Source organism: Cetorhinus maximus, chromosome 1, assembly GCF_964194155.1.
Source record: "Cetorhinus maximus chromosome 1, sCetMax3.hap1.1, whole genome shotgun sequence".
NCBI classification, from domain to species: Eukaryota; Metazoa; Chordata; class Chondrichthyes; order Lamniformes; family Cetorhinidae; genus Cetorhinus; species Cetorhinus maximus.
This window is the reverse complement of record NC_135879.1, coordinates 107846392-107868613: the sequence shown is the minus strand read 5'-3', so window position 1 is coordinate 107868613 and position 22222 is coordinate 107846392. Positions and strand designations below refer to the sequence as shown.

Below are 22222 nucleotides of genomic sequence, written 5' to 3'. Positions count from 1 at the left end.
CGGGTTCAAGGGGGAGCTTGTAGCTGTTTCCATGTGACATTTTGGTAGGAGCACCTCCAGCTGTCATTCAGCATAGGGCTCGTGGCTCCAGCTACAGTAATAGTCAGCTTGGCCTGAAGCTTGGCTCCACCTCCTTGCAGGAATGCTGCAATGCAGAACTATGGGGATGATGCTGTGGACAGCTAATCATAATCCTTGCAGTCACCTCCACTTCAAGGAGGTATTTGGTCTACTCTGTCATTTGCCTGCATGTTCATGTCTGCAACTTGAATTACCTTTCCTTCATTTTTGCCTGTCGCTTCTTCGTGCCTTGCCCTTCAACCTTACCAAAGGCAGCTAATAGATTGAGATGCTTTCTGACTCCTTCCAAAATGTTGGCCCTTGGATTCTGACACTCATTTATTTCCCTTTTAATTTCTCTTTTGCAGTTTTCCATTTCTACCATTCATTCTACCACTCCATTCATTCAACTATGGACCTGAAGCTAAACAAATTAACTAACCTCAGAGACTTGGTGTAGACAGCACACTTCTATTTGAGTCTATCTAAAACCTGGCAATAATGATTCCAGTCTAGATTGTTCAAGTTCTGAGTAACTACGAAATAAATATTGTTCGGCAAGTATATTGCACAATTATTTAAAATGGTAACATTACTACATTTAGTGTTTTAAAGGATGGTGTTCTATTATACCACTATAGATTAGCATGATTGTTTCTTCACAAACATTATCATGCTACTCAAATAACTTAACTCTTTGAGTACCATTGATGAGTTTACTTCATGCACTCAATACTATCTATGGGTAGGAAACAGTAGCTATCTTGAACCTTGTTGCTTTTCAGGATTTTTTGACCATTTGTTTCTTCAGAAATGATTCAGAAGAAATAGAGTTAATTTAAAATATTTTTTCAATGCAATGTATATTCACACAAGTGAAGAAGAGACACATAAGATGTTAAGTGTTTAATATATTAACTATCCAGCTTTTCTGTTTCTTCTTCATTGATTACCCCATCTCAACAATTCATAAACTCTCACACCATTATGCTAGGAAGACTGTGAAACCTTTCTGGCTATGGACAGAAGATAAAATGTGGAGACAGAGACACAGGTAGTCAGATTTTAAAATGATTGCTACAAGGGAAGCTAGACTGAGCAAAAGCTGTGAGAAGATCAGAATGTAGGAGAATAGTTATTTCATTTATTGAGCAAATTGACTCACCAATATGGGGAACTGTTATGTTACATGTTCTTAATTTTATATTGTTACACGATGGCATGTTGTACCAATTAAACTAATTGAGCTTGGTAACTGATACAAATGCGGAATATCTTAGATGCTGAAATTCTGAAATAAAAACAGAAAATGATGGAAAAAGCAGGTTTGACTGCATCTGTGGAGAGAGAAGAAGTGGTAACATTTCAGAATTGCCCAAATATTCTGCTGTGTACTTCCAGAATGTGCTGCTTTTATTTGCCTGATAGCTGTCGTTCTGCATCTTCACACACACTGAAGTATTGGCTTCGTCTCAGTGAGTGTTTTCGTAGTCCATTCTTAAAGAGATCAAAGATGCACACATGATAGACTTGAATAACCACTTCAGATCACAAAGGGATATTATAGTTACACCTCTAAGTTATGTTGTCATATATTTAGATAACAGCAACTGCATTTGCTGTTATCTAAATACATGACAACTGCAGCGGTTTAAAAAGGCAGCTCACCGACACCTTCTCAACAGCAATTAGGTGTGGACAATAAATGCTGGCCTAGCCAGTGACACACACATCCTATAAATGAATTTTTAAAAAGCATATAGTATTTTAACCTATTAAAGGCACTTCGCAAGAATGCTATCAAGTAAAATTTGACACAGAGCCACGTGAGGTTTTAAGATTGGTAATCAAAAACTTGGTTAAAGAAGTAGATTTTAAGGATCATCTTGAAAGAGGAAAGAGAGGTGGAGAGACTTAGGGTGGGAATTCTAGAGCTTAGGACCTTGGCAGCTTAGACATGACTGTCAATGGTGGAACAATTAAAATTGGGGATGCAGAAGAATTAGGGGAACAGAGATCTCAGAGGGTTATAGGGCTTGAGGGGATTACATAGATGAGCAGGATTTGAAAGCAAGGATAAGAATTTGAAAATTGAGGCGCTGCCAGACTGGGAGTCATTGTAAGACAGCGAGCACATAGGTGATGAGTGAACAGGACTTGGTGCAAGTTAGGATACAGGCAGCATAGTTTTGGATGAGTTCAACCTGAGGGAGGGTGGAAAAAGGGAGGCCAGCCAGGAAGGCATTAAAGTAATCAAGCCTACAGTTAAACTCATGGACAAGCATTTCAGCAGTGAATGATCTGCAACAAGGTCAGAGATGGGCAGTGTTACGGAGGTGAAAGTAAGCGTTCTTGGTGAAGGAGCAGATATGTGATGGGAAGTTCACCTTCGTCAATTAGGACACAAAGGGCAGAATTTTACATTCGGTGTGCAGGGGCAGGCCCGACAAGCCAGAACGTAAAATGATGCGCGATGACATTGGGCACGAGTCATGATGTCATCGCGCTGTCTCGCGATATTTCGTTCGGCTGCGCGCTCACCGATATTGAAAGGCCTATTAAGGCCATTAACTAGGTAATTAACCTTAACTTTATGCTGCATGTCCAACCTTACGGTTGGCAGGCAGGCAAAAAGGCCAAGCAGCCTTTGTGTTTTTTAGGAAACCTCATCCATGAGCGGGATGAGGTTTCCTAAAGCTTTTACAAATTAAATAAAATGTTTCTTTGAAAAATAAAAACACGTCCCATCTCATGATACAGCCACATGAGGGCACATGTTTCATTAAATTTTTAATATTTTAATGGTAGGACCCTGGGAAGTACTGAGGATCAGAGGGACCTTGGTGTACATGTCCACCGGTCCGTTAAGGTAGGAGGACAGGTAGATAAGGTGGTTAAGAAGGCATATGGGATACTTGCCTTTATTAGCCGACACATAGAATATAAGAGCAGGGAGGTTATGCTGGAACTGTATAAAACACTGGTTAGGCCACAGCTAGAGTATTGCGTGCAGTTCTGGAATCCACATTATAGGAGGGATGTGATTGCACTAGAGAGATTGCTGAGGAGATTTACCAGGATGTTGCCTGGGCTGGACAGTTTTAGTTGTAAGGAGAGATTGGATAGACTGGGGTTATTTTCGCTGGAGCAGAGGAGATTGAGGGGGGACATGATTGAGGTGTATAAAATTATGAGGGGCATAGATAGGGTAGACAGGAAGGAACTTTTCCCCTTGGTGGAGGGATCAATAACCAGGGGGCATAGACTGAAGGTAAGGGGCAGGAGGTTTAGAGGGGATGTGAGGAAGAATTTTTTCACCCAGAGGGTGGTGAGAATCTGGAACTCGCTGCCTGAAAGGGTGGTAGAGGCAGAAACCCTCATAACATTTAAGAAGTATTTGGATGTGCACTTGCGATGCCATGGCATGCAAGGCTATGGGCCTAGTGCTAGAAAATGGGATTAGAATAGTTAGGAACTTGTTTGACCAGCGCAGACTCAATGGGCCGAAGGGCCTTTTTCTGTGCTGTAGACCTTTATGACTCTATTTATTTTTTTGAAAAGCACTTCAATCTCTCTGAGGCAGCTCCATGCCTCCGGGAGATGCGTGCGAAAGAGCGCTGGACCCGATACTCCCTCCTCCTCCTGCCTGCACAGGTAGCGCTCAGCGCTACTGCTCGTGATCCACACTGGGTGGGCCTTAATTGGCCCGCCTGCGTGAAATTGTGGTGCCGAGCCAATTGCAGATGGCGGACGGCTCCGCGACCGAGCCCGCCTGACCAATGAAAATCCTGGCCAAAACATTGTGAAAGACCTGTTTCAGCCTCTGGAGACACCTTACAGGGAGAGTGATGGAATCAGTGGCTAGAGAACAAAGTTTATGGAAGAGACTAAGACAATGAATTGTTTTGGTCATCCCACTATTTAGTTAGAGGATATTTCTGCTTATCCAGTACTGAATGCTAGCCAAGCAACATAATAATTCACAGATGGTGGGAAAGGATAGAGTGGGGTAGAGCTGGATGTTGCCGGGGTACATATGGAACATAAAAACAAAAACAGAATTACCTGGAAAAACTCAGCAGGTCTGGCAGCATCGGCGGAGAAGAAATCAATTAACGTTTCGAGCCTTCATGGCCCTTCATATGGAACATGATTTGTTTTAAGATAGTCTCACCGTGGAGCATCATGGATGAGAAATATGAGGGGACCAACAATAGATCCTATGGAACATAGGAGCAGGAGTAGGAATTCAGCCTGTCGACCCTGCTCCGCCATTCAATTAGATCATAGCTGGTCATCCACCTCAACACCACTTTCCTGTGCTATCTCCAAATCCCTTGATGTCATTAATATCCAGAAATCTATAGATTTCTGTCTTGAATATGCTCAATATTGAGCTTCCACAGCTCTCTGAGGTAGAGAATTCCAAAGATTCACCACTCCCTTCACCCCAGTCTTAAATGGCCTACCCTTTACTCTGAGACAGTGTCCCTAGGTTCTAGATTCACCAGCCAGGGGAACATTCTATCTGTAAGAATTTTGTAAGTTTCAGTGAGATGATCTCTCATATTCTTCAAAACTCTAGATAATACAGGTCCAGTTTCCTCAGTCTCTCCTCATAAGACAATCCTACCATCCCAGGGATTAGTCTGGTGAACCTCCGTTGCACTCCTTCTGTGACAAGCATGTCCTTCCTTAGATCAGACCAAAACTGTGCACAAAACTCCAGGTGCACTCTCACCAAAGCTCTTTACAATTGCAGCAAGACATATTTTCTCCTGTACTCAAATCCCCTTGTGATGAAGGCCAACATACCATTTGCCTTCCTAATTGCTGGCTGCACCTGCCTGCTAGCTTCTGGTGACTATGAATAAGGACACCCAGGTCCCTTTGGACATTAACACTTCCCAACCTCTCACCATTTAAGAAATAATCTGCCTTTCTGTTTTTATACCAAAGTGGATAACTTCACACATATCCATGTAAATATTCCATCTACCATGTTCTTGCCCATTCACTTAGCCTGTCCAACTCCCCTTGAAGCCTCCTTGCATCTTCCTTACAATTTAAATTCCCAACTGTGTCATCAACAAATTTGTAAATAATACATTTGGTCTCCACATCCGTGTCATTTGTATAGGTTGCCAGGGAGGTGATGGCGTAGCAGTATTGTCATTGGATTAGTAGCTCAGAGACCCAGGGTAATGCTCTGGTGACCTGGGTTCAAATCCTGCCATGGCAGGTGGTGGAATTTGAATTCAATAAACTTCAAATAAGTTCAAATAAAAATCTGAAATTAAAAATCTAATGATGGCCATGAAACCATTGTTATAAAAACTCATCTGGTTCACTAATCCCCTTTAATGAAGGATATCTGCTGTCCTTATCTGGTGTGGCCTACATGTGACTCCAGACCCACAGCAATGTGGTTGACTTTTAAATTCCCTCTCAACAAAGGCAATTAGGGATGGGTAATAAATGCTGGCCTAACGAGTGACGCCCACATCCCATAAATGAATTTAAAAAAAGACGTGGCCCCAGCACTGATCCTTCTGGTACAGCCTGTCAATGACCCATTTATTCCTACTCTCTGTTTTCTGTCTGTTAACTAATTCTCAATCCACATCAATATATTACCCCAATCCTGTGTGATCTAATTTTGCTTACTAACCTCCTGTGTGGGACCTTATCAAAAGCTTTCTGAAAATCCAAATACACCACATCCACTGGTTCTCCTTTATCTATACTACAAGTAGCATCCTCAACTGGTTCTCCTTTATCTATGCACAAGTAACATCCTTGAAAAACTCCAACAGGTTTGTCAAACATGATTACCCTTTCATAAATCCATGTTGACTCTGCCCAATCATATCATTATTTTCCAAGTTTCCAGTTATCACATCCTTTGTAATAGATTCTAACATTTTCCCTGCCACCGACGCCAAACTAACAGGTCTATAATCTCAATTTTTTTCTCTCCCTCCCTTCTGAAATAGTAGGTTACATTTGCTACTTTCCAGTCTGCAAGAACCTTTCCAGAATCTGTGGAATTTTGAAAGATAACCACCAATGCATCAATTGTCTCCATAGCCACCTCCTTCAGCGCTCTGGGATGTAGCTCATCAGATCCAGCTGGGGATTTATCAACCTTTAATCCAATTAATTTTTCAAGGACTATCTCTTTATTAATACTAATTTCTTTCAGTTCCTTATTTTCACAAGTCCCTTGATTCCCTAGCATTTTTGGGAAATTTTTTGTATCTTCTTCTGTGAAGACAGACACAAAGTAATTGTTTAGCCTCTCCACCATTTCCCTATTCTCCATTATAAATTTTCCTGTCTCCGTCTGTAATGGACCCACATTTGTCCTTGCTAATCTTTCCCTTTTCACATACCTAAAGAAGCTTTTACAGTCCACCTTTTTGTTCCTCGCTAACTTGAATTCATATTCTCTTTTTCCTTTCTTTATCAGTTTCTTGGTCCTTTGCTGGATTCTAAATTGCTCCCAATCCTCGGGCTTACCACTTTTTCTGGCAACCTTATAAGACACTTGCTTTGATCCAAAGCAATCTTTAACTTCTTTTGTAAATCACGGTTGATTCACCTTTCCTGTTGGGTTTTGTGTCTTAGAGGAATGTATATTTGTTGTAGACAAATCCTTGGTGGACAGCAGAGGTAATGATGCAGGAGCAGGAAGAGAAGTTATTGCAAGTGATTCTCAGGCTACTGCCGGTTAGATAAGAATAGCGCCAGGTGAGAACAGGAATCAGTTGTTCTATGAAGGAGAGATTTTGGAGGAGGATGGCGTGGTCAACCATGTAAAAGGATGTAGACTGGAAGGGGAAGGATAGTTTACCATGATCACAATCACCTTGGATGTCATTTGTGACATTGGTAAGAGCCATTTGATGCTGTGGCAGGGACAGAAACCTGAATGGAGGGGTTCAAGGGAACTGATTTGGGAGGTGACAACAAGTTCAAGAACTTTGGAGAGGAGTGGAAGGTTGGAGATGGGATGGAAGTTTCGAAGGACATTGGGGTCAGGTTTTGCTTTTGAGGAGTGGGTGATGATAGTAGATTCATACCTGAATAGTACTTCAGGAGAAGGAGCCGTTAACAACATCAGCTTCTATAGGAGTAAGGAGGGGAAGGTGAGTGGTCAGCAGTTTAGTGGGCATCGGGTTAAGGGAGCAGGAGGTGGGTCTTCTGGACAAGATGAGGTTAGATAGGGCATGAGGGGAAATAGAGAAACCTGAAAAAGATGCAAGTTCAGGTGTAGGGAAACGTGGTGGGAAATTTGGTTTGATGGGTTAGGGGAAGGAAGCAGCAAAGGCAGCTGAATGGACGGTCTCATGTCAATCTTCATGTCAAAAGTCCATGAGGTCCTAGCACATGTTAGAGTGTCAGTGGAGGAGACGGGGTGAGGGGAGTTCAGAAGACAGCTGGTAGTGGAGGAGGGAAGCTAGAGGTCATCTTTGATTTCCAGCATGTTACAGGAAAAGTCAACCATTTGGCAGAGGAATGCCAGACCCGAAACGGTTTTATGTGGTCCCGCCAAATCTGGCTGGCATAAACATTCAAAGTCTGCATCCCTTTAGGGATTTAAGGGAGGAGTGATGAGAGCTGTACCAGGAGAATGATCAAGATAAGCGATGTAATGGTTTTACTGTGAACAAGGACAACTACGGTAGAGGTGAGTGTGGGATTGAGCTGATTGATAACTCAGAAATGTCATGACGAATAGAGGGCCAAAGGCAAGATGGTTTCAAAGTGCTGAACATTTGTTGCAACCAGGTTTGTTTTTCAAGTGTGATTCATTGACTGTAAAGCAGGCCTGTAATCACTGGGCCTGACTCCAGTGTCCTTGGAAACTGCCTGCAATCACTGGGCCTTTGGTTCCAATGTAAGTGTCAGAATCAGCCTATTGGGAACTTCCACGATTAATCTGTCCCATATGGAAATTAAAGGAGGTGCCCTCATTTCAGTTAATGTCAGACTCAGCCTACAATGTGCATGGTTTGGACAATTGTCAGAAATATTCGGGGAGCAGAAGCAATGCTGGTCAGCCACTCAGTTTTACAACTTTAAAAATACCCTGTGACCCCCTTGTAAGGGGTCTTCATCTTTGCCTATGCTGGCTGTTTTTCAGCCCCACAGCAGGAGACTGGCACTCCGTATTTTATCAGGCCTATTGACTCCCCAGTGGTTGCTGAACCTAGGTATTGAAACTCCACACATGGAATCACCATAACCAGGCGTGCCCTCTTCTGACATTGGGACTCGTGTTCGGTGACAGAGATTCAGCTCCAAACAGTGCCTGGATCCAGTACATCTGGGTTTCAGCCTAAATGTTCAGTTTTCAATGCACTCCCACCCAACTTAGCAGACCTGTAATTGTAGAGGGAGATACCTAATAAATATTTTGTGTCAGTTTTTGCAAAGAAAGGTGGAAGTCTGAGGAAAAGCCACCATTGGAGATAAAAATTCAAAGAGAAGCTATTAAAAAGGCTACTGGAACTGTAACAAAATTAAGATTTTTTTTTCTAATTCTCCTTGAAGCCAGTCACAGATCATAAGCAGTTTAAAAGATGACTGCAGATTCCTGCACCAAGTTTACTTGAACAAAACGTTACAAGTTTTGTCAGTTACAGGCTAGAGAGAAATATATTTCAACTTTAAACGGTGCTGCATGATTGGTTCTGTTTGTATTTGACTGATAGTTCCTTTTTAGAATTTGGAAGGTCAAATATTTAAAATCCAAGAAGTCTTGGTAATAATTTCTGGGATATATAAAAAAAGACTATCCTATTTTTGTCAGGGGGACGGTTTGGAAAATCCTGTGAGAGGGAGGACAGCATTATGCATATTTAAAAACTACTTTCAAAGGATTGGCTTGGATCTAAGAGTTGCCTTCCTTATTATTTTGCCTCCTTGAGTTAGGTGGAAGATTGTCAATTGTAAATATATGCACATTATATGACTTTCATATGTACTTGTTCGTCTTTTGTAAAATTAAATTTGGCTGATATTTATACTTGAAACAAGATCTAATGTGACGTTACATCATTTATAAAGACCAGCTTGAGATTTTATGAAGGCGTAAGCTAAGACCAATAGCTGAAAGCAATTACAGACACGGTTTTCAGTTTATATGCTGGACACATTACTGAAAGCTGACCTAGACCTCATTACAAAGATGAAAACTGTGAAAGGTATGGGGAGTTAGGATTTGCCCAAGACATGTACTGATGTGGCAGTTAGTTTCCTGGCTCCTCACACCTTAATCTGCCCATCCAAATCTTTTAATTATCCCCCAGTGTGTTGGCAGGAGCAGGGCTGGAAGCACAAGTCCTGCTTGCTAACCTGCTTGTCCCAAAACTCCTATTGTTGTTCACAATAAAAGCCAATAGAGACCCCTAGCAATGGGGGTGAGTATTTGTGTTAAAATGTCCTCCAAACTTAGGATCCTTCCAGCTGTTCGAGAAACTCTTTGCTCACCAGAGCTGCCCACCTGGTCTCCCACAACACCTAGATACCTGAAAGACTGAACATGCCCAGCATTTCCTCATCCCCGTCCAAAGGATCAACACCTCTAACGGTAGGCCTCGCTGTTTGACCAGGAGGGTCTTTTATACACTGTGTGTACCTGCTGCATTGTAAACTGACAGTGAGTTTCACCACTGAAACGCTTTCCCCATCGTGTGATTTCATGTGTCTCCCATGTACACCACTGGTACTTTAAATTTTAATTGGAATTGCACTGGAACCAACAAAAAGCAAGAAAGTGGAAATCATGCCCACTTCCTGTTCCATCATTGGGAACACCACGCCGCAGTTAAAATTCCACCCATGGTCTCTATTTTAATGACAGTAAAAAAACATGATTGGTTTGTGTTTGTTCATGCATATTTCTTGGTTCAACTTTGTAAACATTGCAGGAAATTTGCAGCATGCAAGGGGTAGCTAAACACACAGCATTACCAGAAAACATCCATATTTAATAACAGTTGTGACGTGGCAGATGATGTGTGCCAGGCGTCCAAATCCACAAGGGAAATTTGGTTGTGCTATCACAACAGTTTTGCAATTTGTATTTTTTATGAGAAGATGTGTGCACTGAATTCAGAAGTAACGAGTCCACCAAGACCTTTAAAGATTTTAAAATTAAATTAAAACATTCATTAACAAAATAAAAGATTTCAAGCACATGCATAAGACTAAATTGCTTACTGTTATAACAAATCCTAAAATTCCTAATTAACCTGACTCCCAGTTACACACCTGCTTTAAGGCAACAGTCCAAAATGGATTTTAGATTTAAAAGAAAACCAGCAAGTTAACACAGTACCCACTTGACAGCGGAATTCCAACTGGCTTTCTCCAACTTCAGTTACTGGACAAAGCCAATTTTTGCACAAATGGCTGGAGGCTTCTTCAAGGCTGTTTCATACACTCCCGTTAGATCTTACATGGCCCTCTCCTCATATAGCATTTCATTCTCCTTTATATATGTTTCACTCACTTTAATAAGTAAATTCTGTTGTTCCTTATGTCTTTGGAATGTTACCTTTCCCATAATATAAAAACTTTCATGTTGCCAATATTGTCAGTAACCTTTGGGGAAAATAAACACACTCCTTAGCCTTGCTTATTTGAGTAGTTGTAAACAGACTAACATCCCTTTGAAATCCAGACAATCACTTCACTTATCTAAAAATGCAAATTCTCTTCACACCTTACATGCTAAGCCAGCATCCACGTTTACTCTTTAGCATTTCAAGCACATTTCTACACCTAGCTTCTTTTGATAATTCCAAACTTGCAGCCTACCTGGCTCCAAATGTAATTAAATCACACAGACAGACCAAACTATACTCATACCCATAAACCTACTTTACAATAAACCAGAAAAATATTATGAAAATTATTATACTTTTGTAATATAACATACTGATTAAAAAAGCATAACATTATTTTGGTGTCTAAAACTCTTTCTTGGAAGAGTGAATAAGGACACACTGAGAATACCTCTACTCAAGATCAACAGCAATGTGGAGTGCTTGTTATACATTACACACTCTCCATTTTGCATGTACTCTAGATCTTACTATATTTCTTTAATTTCCCCAAGGTAATTTCATGCTGCATGACGTCCAACACCAAAAATCTTTGTGACTCTGATCCGATGCATTCCACCACACTTCCAGAGCTGCAATAGCAGTGTTCCATTATATTTGTGAATTTTATCTTTACACATTTCTTCCTCCTGTTTTAAATGTGATGTTTTTTATTCTTTCATGGGATGTAGGCATCACTGGCTAGGCCAGCATTTATTGCCCATCTCTAATTGCCCTTGAGAAGGTGGTGGTAAGCTGCCTTCTTAAATCACTGCAGTCCATGTGCTGTAGGCGCATCCACAGTGCTGTTAGAGAGGGAGTTCCAGGATTTTGACCCAGCAACAATGAAGGAACAGTGATATAGTTCCAAGTCTGGATGGTGTGTGGCTTGGAGGAGAACTTGCAGGCGGTGGTGTTCCCATGCATCTGGTGCCCTTGTCCTTCTAGGTGGCGGAGGTCACGGGTCTGGAAGGTGCCATCGAAGGAGCCTTGGTGACTTGCTGCAGTGCATCTTGACACACTGCTGCCACTCTGCGTTGGTGGTGGAGGGAGCAAATGGTGGATGGGGTGCCAATCAAGTGGGCTGCTTTGTTAGAGCTGTACTCATCCAGGCAAGTGGAATGTATTCCATAAGACTCCTGACTTGTGCTTTGTTGATGGTGGACAGGCTTTGGGGAATCAGGAAATTCACCTAGCTTCCTGTTTAAAGGCTATCAGTACAGTATTGCTTTTAGTAGGAAAGTATTCCACTTGATCTTGGAGGGAAGATATTCTAATCGTGATGCTTGTTGATCCTGTAGTGTAGAAATTTTATCTGTGGTTATATTCACCTGCCTTGGGGGATTAGGTAAATAAATTAGGCAGAACTCAAGATGGTGTGAAGCACAAACTATATGTTTGGAATGAGTGGATTCAATGAGCTAAATGGCCTTTTCTAGTTCTGCATTTCCTTAAGTTCCCAACACTCACTTGAGGATTATGAGATTTTCCATTGCAGAGAAAATATTTTGCACTGGTAGATCAGTCAGAAAATAGTGCAAGGAAACAAGTTGTAGCAGGCATTCTACTTGCTAATCAACATTCAAATTTGAGATTTCACATGAGTAACTTGGATAAAAAGCATGTTCCCTGTGTTTTGGAAGCTGTAAAATAATTTCTGTATTCAAAGTGTTAATACCCAGGCAAACATTACATTATCACTGTAAGAAATTAGCTTCCTGCAATACAGAAAAGTAGTGTCAGGGATGTGTTTTATTTTGTTTTTAAAAACATAATAGTTAATAGAGGGTGGACATCCGGTTCCTCACTATTGTATTATTAAAATTATCAGAGTTCAGTTGCACTGATGAACCCTACCAGTCCTTTTGCAGGAAAGTAACTGGCATAATGCCAGTAAACCCAGGAAACTGGTGGTTATCTCGATAAATTTCACTGTAAAATTATGAATTGGATGCATGTAAGCCAGATCCAAAGCCAATTTTTATATATTTGTTAAAATATTTGCAGTGTGTTTTTGCCCAGTTATAGTGGTGCGCTCAAGAGGTGTAATTTTGATGTGCAGATGTTACAGAATCAGGTGGGCAGTGAGTCGAGTGACCAGGACTCTCGGCCAATACTGCCAATGGAAGGCATGAAACGTTTTGAAGACCAAGCACCATTTACAGTTAACAAGCACACTGCACACGCATTTCCTGCACTGATTTGCCATTAGCTGATCAGAGTTGAGTGGGAAATCCAGCAGTCTTTTGATGGAGCCAAACTGGCCGAGTACCTTTAAAGGTTGAGGCCCAAGTTACTTAAGAGAGGAGTGGAGAAAAGTAAGGAAACAGTCAGGAATATTTTTATGGAGGCATAGACACATTCATTGCTCATCCTGGTCCCAAATACCTTCCACAATCTTAAATAAATTAGAAACCCTTTTAATGACTGCTCGTTTGACCCCATTCTGTGTAGTTTCAGTGGGCGGGTTTCAAGCAGTACATTGACAGATGAAAATAACATCACAGTTCTATCTATATAACATGACACCAATTAGCATACAGTAAAAAAAAACAGCTATTTCTGACAGATGTGAAGGCCAACATTTTGTAACTTGATACAAAATGGCAGTGGGTAGAAAGATGGTGGATTTTTTAAGCAATTTTAGTCCCACTACCATCTCATTCCTGCTGAAATATAGGATTATAAGGTAGCCAAGATCATCACCATAGGGTGCTTTACCTGTGTGTCTGCAAGTACTTCGGGTTATCTAAAGATTTAAGGACTTCCCAAGGGAGAAGAAATTATAGTCTTAAATCTACATATTCTTCAAATGGTTAATCATTCTTCTCTTAAAATATACAAAGGCTCCTGTTGCAGGGTACTCCCTGTGAGAAACATTCTGTGCTCTACACTTGACTTGCATGAACACCTTTCTTCTAACCATAATAATTTGTTGTGCATTTTAACTGTTCCTGTGCCTGAAAGCAGTGCCCGGTTTGTTGAAGATACATGTATAACTTAGGAACAGCGATTATATTTTGAAAAGCTTGGCTTCTAAAACTTCTTCACATTCTATCATTACAACAAAAATGTAATGTGCAGCATTACCACTGAAAAAGCACACCCACTGCTCCTGCATCAGTGCTGAAAAATTCCACTTGACAACTTGCTCAAGTTCAAGTTGCTTTTCAGCTTTGGTAACTTGCCTACTCTGGGAAGAGCACCATCGCACTGTTCCATCTGTCTTCAATCCTTCCTAGCATCTTTATCTAATTTCCTTTGGCTTCTGATCCTTTCCTTCCCCTTTCCTAATTTCCTGTCATTTCTAAATGTCTATTTTATTCATCATTGGATTCAGTTCATTCTAGTTTTGGTTCAAATTACTAACTTTGGCTGAAAGGGATTGACAACTGGATTGTCAACTGAGGTTGTAATCACATATATCCTAACTGCTAGTTTCAAAGTGGCATTGAGACCAAGTTGTGTGTATGCCCCTTGTTCAGGATTGATGTATGATCTGAAGAGATGTATACAGCAGAATAAATGATTCAGCAGCAGCTTCATACAACCCTCATAGAGAGTTGTAAGAGGAAAAATTTGCATGTATAGCTGAACCATTTAACACCATTAATATTCAAATGCATAAATGGAATTTTTTGTTTAGTCACTTAAGTATGTAGAATGGTTTTTAGCCAATTAGTGTTAATTGCATGAATACCTCTCTAAGTTTAAACTAACCATTTTGTATTCCGTAAAAAATCAAAAAAAGCTTAAAATCCCTTCCATACCCAATAAGATCAGTATGCTAAGACAGGATTAAATTTTGATTTAAAACATCGTCTAATCTTCCCAAGTCTTTGCCACCACAGCTATTGGAATATAAGATGTAGGGAGGTGAAAAGGTCATTCAGCCCATTGACTGTGTTCCATCATCCAGGACCTGCTCCAGGACCATTTTATTTTTTTCTACTTCCAAATTCATTTCCCTGACTGCTCCTGGAATGGCCTAAATGCAGGTATTGGACGAGGACAAGGCTGGACTCAGATGTGATGCCCTCTATGATTGAAAATTCTCCCAAAATACACAGTATCTAGACTAACACATGAAGAATGACCTTGACGAAGTACTGAAAGACAGCTAAAAAACTGAAACTTGTCTTTGCAGAAAAATGGTAAGGAAAAACAAATGGGATTAACTTATTCCCCAAGTTTAGCTCATTACTTCTACAACATTTGGATGCTCTCCCACTTTCTCCGTGGAGCTGCATTTGGAGTCTTTTAATTAAAATATTATCCTTAGCTAAGCAACTCTGTTATCAGTGGAGCTGGTCAAAGGTCTGCAACACAGTACATCCTGTCGTGAATAGTGAGATGCAACTAAGCAAGTAATGGGAGGAAGTGGTTCCATGAACATCCCCTTCCTCAGTGATGGTAACCCAGCATATGAATGCCAAAGGCAAAAAGCAGTAGTATGGTGGAATACTCTCTATTTGCCTGGATGGTATTAGACATCTTGGAGAGATATATCTTGGACATGCTGGAGAGTTAAGAATTAATAATCAGACTTGTATCTTGGAGCAAAAGGCTTCCCAAGATAAACAAAATAGCTTTGGGGTGCCACAGAATAATGCGTGGCTTATCTCCTGCTCTAAAAGTCTCTGGCTTGAATTTTCTTCTTCCGGAAGCAGGCACGAAATGCACTTCTGCCTGCGAATTATTCCGCCTGCATCAATTAATGGCCAGCCGTGTGAAATGTGCCCAGAGAAAGGCTCAGCACTGCCGTTGGGGGCGGGAAGTGGGCGGGCACTGACGTCACCGCGGGTGCTGGTGAGCGCTTCCACTGAGCTCCCTGAAGGCAGACAGCTGCCTCAGGGAGCTGCAGACCTCCAAATAATAAAAGAAAGCCCAAAAATGTTGCAAAAAATGTCCGTGCAGCAGAATTAAGTGCCTGAAAAGCGGACCTCATAAAAAAAAAGTCCCCAGCTATTTCTTTTTATAATAAATCCTAACGGAGATTTCATCAAAAATATAAAGCCCGCCTGGCTGACTGGCCATCCGCCAACCGTAAGGTGGGACGGGCCACAAAAAATTTCTGGCAATTGGGCCGTTAATGGGCTTAATAGCCCCATTAATTGTTGGGCACTCTTCTGACTTATGCGCGCACCTGCCGAGTGAAATATTGAGAGAGTGCGCGATGACGTTGGGACTCTTTCCTGACGTCATCTTGTGCCATTTCACGCCTGTTCGGGCCGGGTGCACATCCGTCCATGGGACGAAAAATTCTGGCCTCTGAGTATTATCTATGAGAAATGCTTCAGCAAGGAAATAAGTGACTGGGACAACATCAGCAATGAGTAATTAAAGTATTACTTAATTTCCATTATAATAAATATATAGGAAGGCAAGCAGTTTATAAAATTACTTTGACAGGATTTGAGAACAGTTAAATCTTGTTTGAGAGAAGTATCTTTGAAATAAACAACTATGATTGTTTATATATATATAGGCTTTTCCATGGAACAGAATGCATCGCGAGGTCTTATTAATTACCTTTCCTTTTGACAGAGGCAAACTAAGGCATATAGAGGAGTGTATTTTCAATTGTTATTTTGAGAGTTCGAAAGATACAGAAACCAAAAAGCTACTGTCTGTATACAGTTAGATTGATTACCTTTGCTGTATATAAATCAAATCTGTTCTATATACTCCACATATATTTCCACATACTCACGCTTACTCAAAGTGTGTCATTATGAAAGGTAACAGGAAGAAAGTTAGCTAATAGCTACTCCTTAACATATGGACCTAGCTACAACAGCGCTCAAGAAGCCACTGCTATTCAGGATAAATAAGTCTGCTACATTGGCACCCCATCCACTAGCTTAACATCTACCCCTTCCACCAAAAGTGTGCCATGATAGCAGCCGGTACTACCTGCAGGATACACTGTAGTAAGTTGGCAAAGTTTCTTCAACTGAGACACACATCTGTGACCTCCACCACCAAGAAGGACATGTGTAGCGAATGTTTTGGAATACCATCAACTCCAAGATTCCCTCCAAGTCACATCATCCCGACTTGGATTTGTATTGCCTTTCCTTCATGATTGCTTTATTAAAAACCTAGAACTCCCCAGCTGGCAGCACTATAACAGAACTACATAGCAGAAGTTCAAGAAGTAGGCTGAACACATTGTTCTTCCAGAAAACTAGTCCATGTACACCACATCAACTGCAATACCCTCATCAATTTTCTCTGTTACCTCATCAAAAAACTCAAGCAAATTAGTTAAAAATGATTTTGTCTTAACAATATATGCCAGCTTTCCCTAATTAATCAGCATTTGTCCAACTGACTGTTAATTTTGTCCCAAACTATCTTTTCTAAAAGCTTTCCTACCATTGATATTTAACTGAGTGGCCTGCAATTACTGCATTTATTCTTACACCCTTTCTTGAACAACGGCGTAACATTTGCAATTCTCCAGTCCTTTGGCACCACCCCTGTATTTAACAAGGATTGGAAGATTATGGCCAGTGCCTCTGCAATTTCCTACTTTAATTCCCTTAGTGTTGTTGGATGCACCTTGTCCGGTCCAGGTGACTTACCAACATTACGTATAGCCAACCTATCTAATGGCTCCTCCTTATCAACTTATATCTCAGCCAGTTTCTCAATTGCCTCCTCTTGTAATATAACTTGGGCAACATCTTCTTTGTTAGTAAAGACAGATGCAAAGCACTCATTTAGTACCTCAGGCATGCCCCCTGCATCCATGTGTAAATTCCCTTTGAGGTCCCTAATTGGCTCCACTCCTCCTTTTGCGACCTTTTTACTAATTATATGCTTATAGAAGATTTCTGGATTCACTTTTATGTTAGCTTCCAGTCTCTTCTCATATCCTCTCTTTGCTTCTCTTATTTCTTTTTCACTTCCCCTCTGAGCCTTCTGTATTCTGCCTGGTTCTCAGTTGTATTGTCCATCTGACATTTGTCATAAGCGCTTTCCTTCTGCTTCATCTTACTCTCTATCTCTATCATCATCCAGGGAGCTCTGGATTTGTTTGCCCTACCTTTCAGCCTCATGGGAATGTACCTGAACTGTACCCAAACTCTCCTCTTTAAGGCATCTCTTTGTTTCATTATAGTTTTGCCTGCCAGTCTTTGATTCCAATTTACATGGGCCAGATCCGTTCTATCACCGTGGAAGTTGACCCTTCGCCAATTAATTATTTTTACCCAGGATTTCTCCTAGGCCTGAATTTTGCGCTCGTCAGGCACGCGCAATCAGCGGGCCCAGAAGCAGACAGGAAACGGCCCCGTGACCAGGATTTCACGCTGGCTGGTCAAATAATAGCTAGTCAGTGTGAAACACGCCCTGAGAAAGGCTCAGCGCTGCCGGGGTGGGGGCAAGAAGAGGGCGGGTGCCGACATTACTGTGGGTGCTGATGAGCACTTCCGCTGAGCTCCCTGAAGGCAGATAGCTGCCTCAGGGAGCTGCAGACCTCCAGATAATAAAATAAAGCACAAAAATGCTGCAAAAAATGTCCATGCAGCACAATCAAGGACCTGAAAGCAGACCTCATAAAAATGCTGTCCCCAGATATTTATTTTTATTTTATATCCTAACGGAGTTTCATCCCGTCTTTGGATGAGGTTTCATCAAGAATGTAAAGGCTGCCTGGCCAATTGGCCCGTCCGCCAATTGTAATGTTGGACGGGCCACAAAAAGTCGTTTACAGTTGTGCCGTTAATGAGCTTAATTGTCTGCTTAATTGTCAGTGGGCGTTCTTCTGACTGGTGCGTGTGCCCACTGAGCAAAATATCACGCGAGTGCGCGATGACGCTGGGGCACTCACCCGACATCATCTTGTGCGATTTTACGCCCCATCGCTAACCTATCCCAGTCTTTCCCATTACTATCCCACTCTATATTTGAATAATTAAGGTCCCCATTATAACTACTGTATGTCCTTGCACCCCTCTGTAATTTCCTTGCAAATTTGTTCCTCTATGTCTTTCCCTACTCTTTGGTGGCCTATAAAATGTACTCAGCAATATAATGGTAGCTTTATTGTTTCTTAGCTCTCACCAAATCGATTCTGTCCTTGAACCCTCCAGGATAGCCTCTCTCGACAGCATTGTAATGTTCTCCTCAATCAATACTACCACCTGTCCCTCTTTTGCCTTTCCTACCTTTGCTGAACACCTAAGTAAAATTTAAATAGAATTTCCACAGTTCAATTAGGAAGCTGATTTGAAATCTACTTTTGCTGCATGGATTTCCCAGGGATTGGGAAAACTGGCACTGAAATGGAGGCTGGAGCTGCAGGCCCCCAAGGTAATTGGCTGCTTCAGGACTCCTTGTGAACAAGGAGGCAACTTCTCCCAGCTCCCATCGCAAGCCTCCCTTCCCCCACACCCACCACCCATCCTTGATTTCCAACCTCCTCCCCCCAGCCCTCCTGATCACAGGCCTCTTCTCTCTTACCAACTACCAACTTTCAAACCTGATTTCTGACCTCCCCACCACCAATTGGTGGAGACCATCCTCTGGGGTTCCTGGCTGCAGCTCCCTGTCACTGTTGTCCCTTCCAGCGACCAAGCAGGGTGTCCATTTGGCTAGCTGCTGGGTGATAGTTGGAGCCATAAGATGTTAATGAAGTTCTACTGTTATGAGCGGCAGAACTTCCCTATACCTGGCCGTGCTAGATTCTTCAGCAGTTTTCCATCTCACCAGCCCACATCATCCCACCTCCAAATTAATATCAGGGATGTTCTCCTTTATACACTTAACTGTAAGAAGAGAAGTAGAAATATTTTAATTCATTATTAGTTAATGGGCTATCTGGTCACTTACTGCAGAAAACAATATAGCGCAAAGGCTATGGGCCCTGACAATATTCTGGCAATAGTACTGACAACTTGTGCTCCAGAACTTGCTGTGTCCCTAGCCAAGCTGTTCCAGTACAGCTACAACACTGGCATCTACCCGACTTTGTGGAAAATTGCCCAGGTTTGTCCTGTACACAAAAAGCAGGACAAATCCAACCTGGCCAATTACTGCCCTATCAGCCTACTCTCCATCATCAGGAAAGTAATGGAAGGGATCTTCAAAAATGCTATCAAGTGGCACTTGCTTAGCAATAACCTGCTCCCTGACGCCCAGTTTGGGTTCCGCCAGGGCCACTCAGCTCCTGACCTCGTTACAGCCTTGGTTCAAGCATGGATAAAAGAACTGAACTCCCAAGGTGAGGTGAGAGTGAGTCCCCTTGACATCAAGGCCGCATTTGACTGAGTGTGGCATCAAGGAGCTCTAGCAAAATTGGAGTCAATGGGAATCAGGGGCGAAACTGTCCACTGGTTGGAGTCATACCTAGCACAAAGGAAGGTGGTTGTGGTTGTTGGAGGTCAGACATCTCAGCTCCAGGACATCACTGCAGGAGTTCCCCAGAGTAGTGTCCTCGACCCAACTATCTTCAGCTGCATCATCAATGACCTTCCTTCCATCATAAGGTCAGAAATGGGGATGTTCACTGATGATTGCACAATGTTCAGCACCATTCGCGACTCCTCAGATACTGAACCAGTTCATGTCCAAATGCTGCAAGACCTGGACAATATCCAGGCTTGAGCTGACAAGTGGCAAGTAACATTCATGCCACACAAGTGCCAGGCAATGACCATCGGCAACAAGGGATAATCTGACCATCACCCCTTGACATTCAATGGCATTACCATCATTGAATTCCCCACTGTCAACTTCCTGGAGGTTACCATTGACCAGAAACTGAACTGGACTAGCATTATAAATACTGTGGCTACAAGAGCAGGTCAGGGGCTAGGAATCCTGTGATGAGTAATTCACCTCCGGACTCCCCAAAGTCTGTCCACCATCCACAAGACACAAGTCAGGAGTGTGATGGAATACTCCCCTCTTGCCTGGATGAGTGCAGCTCCCACAACACTGAAGAAGCTTGACACCGTCCAGGACAAAGCAGCCCACTTGATTGGTACCACATCCACTAACATTATCTCCCTCCACCACCGACGCACAGTAGCAGCAGTGTGTACCATCTACAAGATGCACTGCAGAAACTCACCAAGACTCCTTGGACAGCACCCTCCAAACCCACAACCACTACCATCCAGAAGGACAAAGGCAGCAGATAGATGGGAACACCACCACCTGGAAGTTCCCCTCCAAGCCACTCACCATCCTGACTTGGAACTATATTGCCATTCCTTCGCTGTTGCTGGATCAAAGTCCTGGAACTCCCTCCCTAACAGCACTGTGGGTGTACCTACACCACATGGACTGCAGCGGTTCAAGAAGGCAGCTCACCACCACCTTCTCAAGGGCAACTAGGGATGGACAATAAATGCTGGCCCAGCCAGCAAAGCCCACATCCCGTGAATGATTAAAAAAGAAACCTCTTGCAATCACAATAGTTTGGTTAGAATATATAAATATCACATTGTTGTTATAACCTCACACTGCTTCAATGCAGTACAGGGTTTATTTGCCACAAGAATAACTCTGCCTCTGTCACACAAAAGCAGTGGAGTAAACCCTGCATTTCACCAACATAAATACAAATTGACAATGTGGCAACATTGTTAAGATCTGACCAGAAATTTAAAGACAATTAATAGAAATCATCAAGGAATCAGAAGTGAAAGCTCAGTAACTGTTAAAATTACAACCCTTTAATCCCCACTTCTCCCACACTCAGCCGACCACTTGTTGTTGTATTCCTTTATTCAGACTCTCGTTACATATTGCAAGTATAGTGTAATGTATGTAGACTATTAACTGTACCATAACATTGTGTGTAAAATGTGTTTATTGGAATGAAGTCACAGATTATCATTCAGACTTAGGCTTCTGTTGCTGACATGGAGGAAGTAGGGTGGGGGCCATTGACACAATTAACTTTGCCATGGGTTATGGTCCCTCCTTTTCCTTGATCCAAATCCTGGTATTGTCTCTCATGTTCCCCACCCAACTCTTTGTGCATGCTTGTATCTCTGCTATTACATCCTGGAGGAAATAGTAAAATAAGACTGTGTTTATCAGCTGGCTGATGCAGAGCACTGCTCGAGGACAATACCAAGAAGTTGGGTATATGAATATACAATCACATTCCCAGGGTTCTATTGTCGACAAGCAAGTGAATTTTGTTGAAACTTTCCAAATCCAAATGTTGAAACCATAATTCGATGGGTAATGATGTGTCTCCATACTGTGGCCGGGAGTCTGATAATAATAAACTCAGCATTGTATGGTGACTTGTGCTGCTTACCATATTACTCATGAGGAGTTCCTGATACTTTCTGTCCTTGTAGTTAGGGTCCAAGACTTAAACATGCCAGTTGTTTAATGGTCAACTGGTGGTGGCTGTAGCCCTTTGAAATTGAGTTTGTTCTAAAATAACATACCTGGCAGTGGACGTTCAAAACCAGTTGAACTCCCTGCTCCAGGCTCAGTAATCTGAGGAACCAGGGTACAGTTGGAAATGTATCTGTTACTGGAGCCTGATATTCTTCCTACTCCATTTCAGT

General features: G+C 42.0%; 1 protein-coding gene across 16 annotated transcripts in view; it reads left to right on the top strand.

Moving 5' to 3' along the window:
* Positions 1-22222, top strand: part of LOC144682644 (LIM domain-binding protein 2) — a 607375-nt gene that overhangs the window by 531347 nt on the left and 53806 nt on the right. The window lies entirely within an intron of this gene.